Source organism: Rhinolophus sinicus, chromosome 2, assembly GCF_057876585.1.
Source record: "Rhinolophus sinicus isolate RSI-liver-muscle chromosome 2, RSI-T2T, whole genome shotgun sequence".
NCBI classification, from domain to species: domain Eukaryota; kingdom Metazoa; phylum Chordata; class Mammalia; order Chiroptera; family Rhinolophidae; genus Rhinolophus; species Rhinolophus sinicus.
In genome coordinates, this window is record NC_142502.1 from 165,598,659 (window position 1) to 165,611,929 (window position 13,271).

The 13,271-nt window shown below is 38.4% G+C and overlaps 2 protein-coding genes across 2 annotated transcripts in view; one reads left to right on the forward strand and one right to left on the reverse strand.

Annotated features, from left to right (window-relative positions):
• The window catches only part of QPCT (glutaminyl-peptide cyclotransferase), a 43,124-nt gene extending 30,972 nt beyond the window's left edge, over positions 1–12,152 (reverse strand). The window contains exon 1 of the mRNA XM_019742152.3: positions 11,632–12,152. The gene's annotated coding sequence lies outside the window, so the exon portion shown is untranslated. The remainder of the gene's footprint in view (positions 1–11,631) is intronic.
• A 168-nt stretch (positions 12,153–12,320) lies between these two features.
• The window catches only part of PRKD3 (protein kinase D3), a 55,046-nt gene continuing 54,095 nt past the window's right edge, over positions 12,321–13,271 (forward strand). The window contains exon 1 of the mRNA XM_019742118.3: positions 12,321–12,487. The gene's annotated coding sequence lies outside the window, so the exon portion shown is untranslated. The remainder of the gene's footprint in view (positions 12,488–13,271) is intronic.

Sequence of the window (13,271 nt, forward strand, 5' to 3'; positions counted from 1 at the left end):
ATCCCTTTAAATATACTTGATCTTTGTTCTGTGACACAGTTCAGTTGTAAATAGTTTGAGCCTTTGGAGGCTTGCTTTTAAATTTTGTTAGGTTGAAACAGAGCAGCCTGTAATCCAGGTATGATTTAATCTCCTACTGAAGCAATGTCTCTGGATATTCTACTCTTTCCCCCTTGCACTTTGAGGTTTTTCCACTCTGACTTGTGGAAACACAAAATCTTCCTGACCCTATCTGTGCTCTGAGGTGTGTTATGCCTGTTCTTTTTTGGTGGTTCTTTCCTCCCACTCTGGGCAGTTTCCTCACATGCATGTGCAGATCCACACTCAGCTGAAGACTTATGACAAAATCTTTACTGATCTTTGAAGTGTGAGCTTCATGAAGCTCACTTTCTCTCTTCCCATACTCTATCGTGCAAAGTCTAATCACCTGACCACTCATGTTCTCAACTCTGTCTTTTCATCTCATAGAGACTCCCTGGCTTTGTTTGGATTCCTCCTGCCTGCACAGCATCCTTGAAACTCTCAAGACAGCAAGCTGGGAATAGCATCTGGCTCATGTCATTGTTTCCCTTCTTTCATCACTTTCCTGTAATGCCTATTTTTCAATATTTGAACATCACTGTTTTATTTTTTTTCAAGATGGGATGATAAATTTAGTCTCTGTTATCAATTTTGATTGGAAACAGAAGTTGAGTATGAATCTTTTAATATCCTGCATGACAAACTGGGAGGTACAAATAAAGTATTTCTGCTATATACCGAAGGACAATTATTGTCTCAAGAAAAAGCTCTCGTACAATTGTTTGAGACACATAGTAAACTACCTACTTTTTTCATAAAGTTCTACTTTGGCTTGAAAGAATAATTGACTCATACTCTATGGTTATTCAGATTTGGGTATTTGGCAGATATTTGTTTGAAAACAAATAAAGTGTGCCTACGCCTTCAAGGATAATAACTGACAATATTTATTGACAATGATAAAACTGAATCTTTCAAGTAAAACTTGGAATTTTGGAAAACTTGTATCTAATACCATAAGTGTGAGAGTTTCCTGACATGCGATAATTTTTCTGACAAAGTCAGTTATTTTAATAAATGTGATTTTTAAAATAATATAAAAGGAAATGTTCAACTTTTGGAATATCTGCATAACTCAGTGAACCAATATTTTTCAATGCTCAATGCCCAATCACAAAGAAAAGATCCATTTAAAGTATGACAGAGACCAATGAATTTTTATGTCATGGAGTAAAAAAAATTATTGATATGGTTTCAGATTCTACATTGCAACTAACTTTTATGACATTATCATTTGTTATGTTTTGATTTAATAACATAGAAGACTATCGATAATTATCTGAAGAGGCTATTAAATTACTCTTTTCTTTTCCTACCACATGTTAGTGGGAGGCTGAATTTTGTTCATATACTTCAAATAAAATAACAGTAGATTGAACGCATAAAGAAATCCAGCTGTTTTCAATAAGTCAGACATTAAAGAATTTTTTTTAAATGGTCAAAACTGCCAATCTTCTCATGAAATTCTTTTTGTTTTATAAAATCTAGTGATTTTTTCATAAAAATGTTATTTAACATTTAATGCGTTTGTTATTTTTAAATAAATCCATACTTAAAAATTTATTAAAATGCCTGTTTTAATTTTCAACACAATAATTATTAAAATAGATGTAATCCACATTAAAAAAGCTATTTGTGGTCCTCAATAATTGTTACTAATATAAAAAAGTACTGAGACCAAAACATCTGAGAACTGTGTTAAATGTATTTTACCTGGGAGAGATCATACATTAAGCCAATGGAATCATATAAAAATCTTTTTTTTTTTTTTTTTTTTTTTTTTTTAAATGATGACTGGGTGCCACTCTTAGAAATTCTGAAGTGATTAGTTTGATGTGTGGCCTGGACATTCAGTTTCTTTAAAACTCCCCAGGTGATTCTAGCAGGGCTGAGAACCACTACATTAATCACACACTCGGAAATACATTAGCAAAAACCATATAATAAATTAATGATAACATTAGTAATCATGTTGTGTAGTAGTTATTTTGTAAGGCCCTAAGAGTTACAGTAAAAAAAGATTGGTAAAGTGGGCCAACCCTAGACAAATTATGGAGTAGGCAGTTTAAATTCAAACCTCCCAACTTTCCCCTTACTTTTCGCCTCAAACTGAAATACCTTACCTTCTGTCCCTTTAATTGCCACAGTAAATATAAAGAGGCCCACATTACTATATCCCTGACCAAATCTGTCCACGTTGCTTTCAAAAATGGAATGAAAAATTAAAATGTTGGGTTCTGTAGTACAGAATCAGACTTTTGCTGTTCCCTAGAAATCTCAGGAATCCAGATTTCCTGTAAATCTTTCCAACTCCTTTCACCACAGATCAGAGGTCAAGTCAAGGTGGCAATAAAAGCTAAGGGAAAAAAATCTCCTTTCCTCTGATTTTCTGGCCCTCTCCCTTTCCAGCCCTTTAGAATAACAGTTCACTCTCTTCTCAAAGAAGGGGAGGAGAGCATCCCCCCAAAACACTGATTCCTTTCACCAACACTAATCTTGCCCCCAATGAATTTGTCCTGCTTTTTTATCAATATTTTTCTGCGGGCTCTGAAAACCAAAGCCTTTAAGATCCAAAGAAATGAATCTCTAGTAAAGAATTTTAATCCATTCAAGGAGAGGGGGATAGAGAGAATCAAAAGAGAAGTACCAAAGAGAAACTTCATCTCCTTACAGCTCACAGAACAGACACCTCTGATCTATACAATACCAAGGTTGACTGTAATGTGAAGTTTCAGTCAACTGATTGTTATGGAAAATATATATACATATGGAGTATGTGTGTGTATTTATAAATACATTTTGACTTTTTATTAAAAAAATTCTGTCTACATTTTTTTTTTTTGTAGTTTATAGAATCAAGTAGGTAATAAGTCACCAATTTCTGGATTATATTAATGATAATATATGAAAATCAAGTAGGTAACAAGACACCAATTTCTGGATTATATTAATGATAATATATGATAATATATGAAAATATATCAAGAACTTGCTTCCATTCAAAATTACTAAGCTAAATTTTTATGGTGTAAATTAAAAACATGATCAAGGAGGTTACGTGTGTTGATAATATGTTTTTAAATATCTTCTAAATCTATAAATTAGTATGATGAGAGATATTACTATCCTCATTGTTAATGATAAAAAAATTAAAGTACAGGGAAGTTAAGTAACTAGTTTAGGGGTATGCAAAGCCAATACAACTATACAACTGCAGTCAGTGTACTTTTACTCTAACCCACAGGTTTTTCCAGTTTCAAAGGAGAAAATTTAAGTAGCTAGTAAAGTCTGATTTTTAATATGCTGAGGCAAACTTTTGCTGAATATAAAACCAGACACATTTAAAATTATTTTATTTCCAAGTTTTAAACAGAATACTCATTTTGTATTGCTTTCTTTCCTTTAACCAGATGTCTAATGCCATATCTATTAGAAGGGGGAAAAGTGAATCTTTTCCAAAAAAACTAAATACTAACACGTAAATTAATATAATCTAAAGTCAAGGCTGAGACACTTGACTGTCTTTTGCTTTGGGGTTATTTATGGATTTTCCAAGGTATTATATTCTATTTATCTGTTTTAATTACATGAAATTGTGAGGTTTTTCTGCTGATTAGGCAACACAGTTTGTAATCAGACTTAACCATAACAACACTCTTTCTCTCAATTTCGTAATCCTGAAGCAGTATTAATTGTGATTGCTAATTAAGCCCTTTCTGACTTTTCATGAAAGAACAATTATTCCAAGAGTAATTTTCAAGTCATACCAAAAAAAAAAAAAAAAAAAAGCTTGTTTTTGAGATTCAGGTTAGGCCTAGCAATCTCAAATAAAAAAGGAAGAAAGGCTCTAAAATCTCTTTCCACAGGATTCAAAAATAGAACGTTAAGAAAGCAAATAAAAATAACACAAATTCACAGAAAATAGCAACAGTCATTTAAAAATAACCAAGTTGACTATGCCACACATAGTTATTAATAATAATAATAGAAAGTTGCAAAATAATACCATAACTCATATTCTGCCTTAAACCACATGTTCATATATATATATAAAATGTTTGCTTAAATTTAGCATGAATTTATACTGTTTGTTTTATTTACATATCTGAAAACATTAACAATGTATTTCAAGTGTTTTAGTAATTCTAAGACAGTACCGATTGCGGTCATAAAAAATCCTTCCAACCCTATGGTTTATATATATACTCCATTGTCCAGGTTATAATAAATTAAATGGACTTATCCACCTTCAGTTTTAATGTTTGAAAAAGCATTTCAGCAGAGCTCAATATTAGCACCAGGCCAAGAATGTACCTAAATTTCTCTTAAAAAGAAACTAAATTACTCCACATGCAATTTCAGTAAAACCAGTCTTCTGTCAGTGGCCAAACCTTGATCTTTTGTGGTTTTCACTGAGTAAGTCACATACCCATTATGGGGAACACTAAAGTTTGAATTTAGAGATCTGTAAGAAAGCAAAAGATATTGATTAATTGCCTTTCATAATATATTTGTTTAGTCCTCCATGAAAATCCTTCTACCAGTGTAGAGTTAAATCTGTGTTACAAATTAGAAAGAAGGAAAATTGTAATTTTAGAAAGCAGCTGGAGGGAAATTTCATAAATCAAGGAAGTAGCCATAGAAAAACTGTGCATCTCCATTCCACTCTGAGGCAAAATGGTCTCCTTCCATCAATTCTATTCTTAGATTAGAGAAAATGAACACCAATCAGAAAACAAGCTAATGGCTCAGACAGGAAATACATGACATTCAGGAGCATGCCATATATATGGGATACAGTAAAAATTATTATTCAGGATTCTTAGAGAGTGAAAATATTAGGGAAACATGGAATAGTAGCTAAATAATAGCCTGATTACACACATCTCTATGTGGTAGTATTTCGTATGTTTATCTTTATTATAGTGCGCACACACACATACACACATACATCTTTAGCATATACTTTACATTTGTAAAAGAATTTGATAATATAATCCTTATAAGATCAGGGAACTGGCAGCATACCAAGTTCTCAATAAAATACTGGATGTCTGAAAACAAATGATAATTCAAAGTAGTGCCTGCCAGAAATATGAAGACTATTTGACTTGTCATTGAACGTAATAGTATAGCCTAACCAATAATGACAGACAATGCTCTTCCCCCTGACCTTGTTACATTCTTCAATTATTGTCCTCTTTTCCTTTGCTTCCATTTTTAATGTAATTAAAACCATTAGTTCCCAAACACCAGTTCTATATTAATGCCTGCCCATGACTATACTTATTCAGTCTGTTACAAAGTGAGAAAATTAAGAAAAATATGTTTTGTGAATAAGATAATTGTACTTAATAAGAAAGCTGACTTTTATTCTTGTATTCTTTCTTCATATTTGATGTTACATTTTTAAAATTACATAATAGTTTTTAATTAACATAATAAATCCTGAGTGTTTCTTATTGTCTTGCTCAGTTGTTGTTCAATTGTGGTAAAATACACATAACAAAATTTACCATCTTAACCATTTTTAAGAGTACAGTTCAGTGTCATAATGTATATTCATATTGTTGTGCAACCATCACCAGCATCCATCTCCAAAACTATTTTCATCTGGCAAAACTGAAATGCTGCATCCATTAAACAATAACTCCCCATTCCCTCCTCCCTCCAGCCTTTGGCAACCACCATTCTACTTTCTTTCTCTCTGAGTTTGACTACTCTAGGTATCTCATGTAAGTGGGACATACAGTATTGGTCTTCTTGTGACTGCTTATTGCACTTAGCATGATGTCCTCAAGGTTCATTCATTCATGTTGTAGTTTATGTCATACTTTTCTTCCTTTTAAAGATTGAATAGTATTCCATTATATATGCATACAACACATTGCTTATCCATTCATCCAGCAATGGACACTTGGGCGGCTTATGCTGCTATGAAAGTGGATGTACAAACATCTGTTCAAGACTCTGCCTTCAATTCTTTTTGGTATATACCCAAAAGGATTGCTGAATCATATGATAATGCTATTTTTAATTTTTGAGGAACTGCTATACTGTTTTCCATTGCAGCTACACCATTTTACGTTCCTATCCACAGTGCATAAGTGTCTCAACTTCTCCACATTCCTGCCAACACTTGTTATTTATTTTCTGTTGTTTGATAGTAGCTATCCTGATGGGTGTGAGATAGTACCTCATTAGAGTTTTCATTCGCGTTTCCCTCATGATTACTGATTTTGAGGTCTTGCTTTACTTTAATGTTCTTCATTGGCAAAACAAGAAGTTGGCAACTTGATTAGTCTTCTTTTCTTTTTTTTGGTAAATTTATTAGTCCTCGAAAACTGAAAACCTGAGAGCCATCAATGTTCTTTCTATGTCCTTTTCTCATCTTCCATTTACCTCTTCAATTCATTGCAGTTTGGCTTTGGCCCTCAATCCTCTCCTGACACCTCTTTCATCAGTCAACAAATTATTGCCAAATAGAAGGGACCTTCTTCAATACTTCTATGATTCGTGAAAAGCACAGAGAATCTGGAATCAAGTATAGAATCCTGCATTCTTCAGCATGGTACAACCTCAGTAAATGTAATTCCTGCCTCTGGGTGCGCCTGGATGCAGGGTAACTTCATCCCTTCCAATAGTTAATTCTCCACTCTATGCAATGACTCCCAAATGTCTAGTATTCAACTAAGGCTGTACAAGGCACTCTGCAAGGGATGTAGGGCTGAATTAGATATGGCTCCTGGTCTCAAGGAGCTTAGAATTTAGTAAGAGAGATAATAGTGGGATGAAGTGTCACCGGTGCTATGGAAGGACAACTGGAGCACAAATAAAGGAATGCTTATTCCTGTCTGGCCTGGACAGGACAGGAAGGGCCTCACAGAAGAGAACTTGAACTGAATGAGTCTTGGGTTTACCATGTGAAAAAGAGGGGGACATGTATTGCATGAGCAAAAGCACACTGGGGAACTGCCAGCAGTCTACCACTGCTTAGGGTTCTAGATAGATGAGGAATGGGGGTGAGCAATCCGAGAAAGCAGGAAGGGGCACATTGAGGGGGGCACACCATGCTCTAAAGTTAGTACAACGAAGGCATTGGTTAGCAATGGAAGGATTTTAGGCTCAGGGAACCATAGGATCGATTCTGCATTTCAGAATTATCGTTCTGGTGGCAGAGTGAGGAGTAGATCGAAGAAGAGAAGATTCAAGGCAGGGAAATCTCTTAGACCATCATTTCAGTAGATCAGGTGAGAGGTGGTAAAAGGCCTGACCTAAGCCAGTCATCATAGAAATGAAACAAGGGCATACAACACAGGAAAGATGGTGGTAGGAAATTGATGGGATTTAGTCACCAATTAGATTTGGAGAACAAGGGAAGGGAGTTTAGGCTGACCAAAAAGTTTCTGTCTCATATTATTAAATAGATGGTGGTACTATCCACTAAGATTGGAAATATAGGAAGAAGAAACGATGAGTTCAGTGAAAGACACTGAGTTTGTGATCTTTCTGTGGGATGTTCAGGTGGTTACAGAAAGAGATCAAGGCTAGAAATACAGATTTGTAAAATGGAGGTTGAAGCCACGTATAGCAGAGCAGCAGGTGGCCTGCCAGCATCCCCTCCACACTCACCGTTCTGCTGCCTGCCCACTCAAAGGTGTCCAACTGCAAACTGTGACTCTGTTGGGAGCCCACGGGGTGGGCCAGCCACCTCTGCGGGTAATGGGGGTGACTGCTAAACGGTATGGAGTTTCTTTTTGGGGTGATGAAAATATTCTGAAATTAGATAGTGTGATGTTGCATAACTTTATGAATATACTAGAAGCCAGTAAATGGTATACTTTTAAAGGTGGATTTTATAGTTTGTGAAATATATCTCAATTTTTCAAAATTGTGAGGAAGAAAAATCCAGTGGCTCAGCGTAACTTAACTATTTGGTTCACAAATGTGTCCCATGTTTTCACACCTGTGTGCCTTTGCTCACTGTTGCTTCCCCCTAGAATTTTCTTTTTTCTCCCATGGCTCTCCTCTATATATCCAAATTCTACTCTTTCTTCAAAGTCCAGCTAAAATTCTCTTTTTCCATGCATTTAGCCATCCCCAGGTCAGGGGAATGTCTTGTACTTCTCTGACTTCTTCTAATTATTTTGCCTCCTGCATATTCTTTTACTCTTTTCTTTGTATTACAGATTTCACATACTTTATTTAATAAACTTTAGGTTCCTGAGAAGAAGTTGTTTCACCTATATACAATTACTTCGTGATTTTGTCCTGCACTGGAACACTTGAAACTATTTGTGTAGAAAATGTCACAGTGATGGCTTTTGGTCAATTGTGCATCTGTGCGGTAGGATCTTACAGTAGGATCTTACTTTAATGAAGTAAACATGAATTCACTCTATGGCCAATCTCCCCTCATAAAATGAAGCTTAATAACGTTTTTGTTTTTTTTCCCTCTGCTGCCATGATAGATTGAAATGTGGGGACTTAAGCAGCTCTAAGTCTTTAACATGAGTAAGAATAGCTAATATTTATTGAGCATTCAACGTGTGAATTTTTAAAAGTGTTTTTCATGTGATATCTCATTTAGTCCTTCTATAATCCCTGGGGTAAGGGCTATCATCTCAGTTAACTGACGATGAGACTGAAGCACATAGAGGTTAACTTACCCATGGTCACACAGCTTGTTAAACAGTAGACTCATGACGCATACCCAGACAGACTACCTTTAATGCCTATTACATGTGTAGTGCATTAAGACTTTTTTTTTTCATTTAACTCTCACAATAACTCTATGGAGTAAGTAATTATCTCCCCTCATTTTACAGGTAAGGAAATAGATTCTTAGGGAGATGAAATAGCATGCAGCTCCTAAATGGTAGAGCCTAGGTTAGACTGTGTTCATAGTCCCATCACAACCCTTTCCTTCCAATTGGCTCTTCGGGGCTGCTGCAGTTTCCAGATTCTGAATGAGGGAGCCCACTTCCCTAACTCCTCGCTCTGGTCAGTGCTGATGTGGAAATTAATTTTAGTACTGGTTCCCTATCCAGGTCTGTAGCACCTTTGATCTCTTTCTCAACTGGCCTTTTTAAATACATTGTAATCAGTTTACAGTATTTCAAAAGAGGTTTTAATTAAAATGAGATCCAGAAGCACATGTATGCATTATCTTCTCTTTCTTGGAGAAACGTATTTTGCAACCACAAAGATAAATAGGAATAATTGGGGTGAGTAAGGTAATTGGTTTTTTATTGCCAATTATGATAATTTTAACTTTTAAGGAAACCATATGAAATCCTAGGTAGCGCATATGCAGTAACCTCTCCCTTTGGTTACCAGATTTTCCTAATCCTTCTTTTAGTTGAACCATCCTTAACACATCTCTCTTTGATTATATACTATGTTATAAATATATTTGCATATGTATTTTTAGATATATAAATATACCTGAAAATATATTTATATTTATATTTATATTTATATTTGCAGATATAATTATAACATAGTATATCATCAAATGGTAAATTATATAAAGCCAAATATAAGTGCAAATAAAGGGAGGTGTTATGTGGAATAACCAGAGAAAGCTATATAAAAATGAATGAATGTGCCTGACCCAGACCTGATTTCAATAAATTATAGATATTAGTAGCCTTTATATCCAAGCAGAAGACCATGGTCTTCTACAAGTTCAGCAGGGGAAAGGACAGGTAGAGGAAGCCGGGGGGGATCTGATAGTCACTCAATCCACAATAAAACGTGATAAGTGACATGAGAATTATCTATCAAGGGCTATCAGAGCACAGAACAATTACTGACCATCTGCAAATCAGAGAAGACAGTGCCAAGGGTGTAACAGTTCCAAGGGTGTAACAGTGTAACAGCTAGTCTAGAAGGAGACCAATTGAATCTCTTGCAGCAATCCAGATGTCAGATATGAAAGGTATGGACAGGGTAAGTGGCAGTGGAAAATGAAGAAGGACATTTTGAAGAATATATCAAGTATGTCTCCACTGATTGAAAAAAATAGATCCTAACCCATTTTCTCCCATAACTGTTTTACTAACTCTATATTGACACTGGAATGTTTTGTGCATTTTTCACCTATGTTTCAAGGTCATGGAAAAAGATACAAAAAGCAAAATATATTTTCAGTGATGACATCCTATAAATTAAACCCAGCAGAAGTTTTAAAATAAGGACTATTTCCTCTAGCAGGGCATTAGTAAATCATGTTTTTTGCATTTACGATTCTTCATTAGGTAACTGTTATATTAAAGTCACAACAGTGATGACTCTCTTCCCTTGTATTTGGTAATACATGTGAATGGTTATGTGGCATGTCATTAACTATAAGGAGGAGGGGCAGTAAATGTGAGACAAGATTTGCAACTACAGCCACACAAAACACCGCCTGGTTTTCATAAAACACCACCATGACAAAAAATCTTTCCCATTTTGGTCATTCTGATTAAATTTTCTCTCAAGGATAAAAATCTCATATGGCAATACATTTACTTATTAAACCTAATCTTTATCCTTGCAATGTTCTTGGAATAGGAATGGAACATTGTGAGGAAACTAATTCACGTTAAGCAAAAAATTACAGGTCTTAAGCTTAAATGTATTGTTGAAAGATTCATGTAAAGTGGAGGAGATGATTTTGTTTTTAAAAAGAGAAGCAGAAGAGTGGAAATGACAGGGAGATATATATATTCTCTCACACACACAAATACTTAACACTCTACATAAAAGCAGCTTGATTAGTTTAGAAAAGTTACTTCAAGGAAGAGTAACATCTGTCTCTTTAAGGACCACAGAGAAAATGGAAGTCACTAGTGAGATGGGACTGGCTGTAAACAGCTCCAATGAGGTCCTGGGAATCTTGCTGAGAGAGGATATTTGGGGCTGGACTAAAACGTCTGTTGGGAAGTGGAAGGAAGAAAAAGGCAAAGTTAGGTAAGAGTGTTCTTTAAAAGAGAATGTAAACTTGAGTGAATTTACTTTCAATTTTACAGTGAAAGAACGGCAGAACAAGACTAAGCATAAGATATAATTAGATTGAATTAGATAGATACTACTGGATGTGAGACATTTAGCAGCTTCCAATTCCCGAGAATGTTTCAGAAATGTCTTTGAAAAAAAGAGCTTCAGGGTGAATCAGGATTATACACAGTTTTACTTGCCCCACCTTTAATATAAGTTATTTTAAAATTCCCATTTTTTAACTTTAAATCTTAGAACATTAAGATGGATGACAGGATAAAAAGTAGGGACCCACTTAACTTTTCTTTCTGTTCTCAAAAACTGCCTTCTTGACCTCTGCTTGGGGATGGATGGATTCTTGCTGTAGCCCATCCCTTGTCTCAATATACTCGTATTTTACTTAAGTACTTTGGGGATAACATTTTGATATAAAGAGAATTAGGTCGTTTCTGGCACAATGGCTGTCAGCTACTCAGGCTTCTCTCACAGAAAACATCTGTAATTTAACATATAGTGTATGTTCCCTCTACATCTTCATCCGATTCCCACCCCCGCCCCACTCACCTGGCACTGTCACCGCGTTTCCATACCCGTGGAAGCCTAGGTGCGTGATTCTTGGCTGCACTCACTTGATGGTAGGGCACACACTCAAAGTTAAAGATGGCCAAGTAGGAAACACAAAACCCATTGAAAGTAGCCACTTCAGTTTACTGTGCTTTAGGTGAACAGCTCTGGATGTATCTCCCTAGGTGCGGAATGCCCGGGGGCTCTGCCAGGCGGCCACCTGGAAGGCCGGCACCAGGGACGGAAACGTGCGGAGCAGGGAGCAGATATATCTCAGGGTGGAAACTGCTCTCTGCTGTGGACCCCTTACAACTCCCTCGTTTAAGTCACCTCTTGCCTCCTGGCCACCGTCGCCTCCGTCAGGGCGGACAACAAAAGAGAAAAAGTCAGTTCGGTAGCAACGATAGGGATCAAGCACAGCGTGTAACCGGTTTGAACACAGTCGCGTCTCGCTCGCCCGCGCTCACGGACCTCAGAGGGTGCAGAACGAGCCTGAGAGCACCCAGAGCTCCTGTTGCTCCTGCGCGGTGCACAGACCGTGAGTGATGCCCGCGCTCAGCTACCACCCGGTCCCTCCCGCGGGGAAACTACAGCTCCCGGCAGGCCCCGCGCCGGCCGCACGCCCCCGCCCCTCACGCCCCGGCCCCCCGCCCTCGGGCCTCAGGACGGGCCGGGGAGGAGGGAGGAGGGAGGAGGGCGGAGGGAGGAGGGAAGAGGGAGGAGGGAGGAGGGCGGGAGGAAGGGGCGCCAGCGGCGGGCGGGATCCTGCGAGGCGCGTGAAGCCTCGCTGGCGCCTCGTCCGAGATACAAACGCTGGCGGGCGCGGAGTTTCTCACGACCAGCCGAGCCCGTCACTGTAAGTAGTCGCCCCAGGGAGCGCGGAACAGACACCGAAAAAGTTAGCGCCGCAGCGGCCGCCGCTTTGTTCTCGCGGCCCGTCGGGTGAGGCGGTGGCGGCCCCTCCCCCACTCTCCCGCACGCGGTGGCGGCAGCGGCGGGACTCGGATCCCGCGCGCAGCTGGGCGGCGGCCGCCGAGGCTGGGCGGGAAGTTGAAGCCGCGCACGGCGGGAGGCGCGGGCGGTGGGCGCCACGGCGATGGGGGGCGCAGGCGAGGCCGCCTGATGGGGCCAAGTTCCGGCGTGGGCGCGGAGGCCAACTTGGACTCGTGCTCCGCGGGCGACCACCGCGCCAGGCCCCTCGGTCACGATCTGTTACTGGGCCCCCAAACTAGCTGCCAACGCTAAACCGGCGGCACTCACACTGCGAATATTGGATGAGCCCTTTTCTTTCCTTTTCGTGACTTTACGCTGCACCCGTCTCAATGGGTGAGTAAATGGTGCTTAGCGAACGTGAGCCCCTACCCCAGTTTCCTGACGGTTTAGTTTTGGCAAGTTGCAGCATTGCTCCGAGTTGTTCTCACCCCCGGGACTTTTTTCTTGAGATGTAACGTTGAGGAGTGCGACTGTTTCTTTGAGCAATAAAAATACCCACATACTACTCGGTTGCCTGTTGGATATTTCTAATTTGAAGTCATCTCAATCAGAAGCATAGGCCTTGCTGTTCGCAGGCACGAATGTAAATCAGGTGACAAGCGTGTGTGAGACCCGCAGACTTTTCCATACACAGATTGATGGCTTGG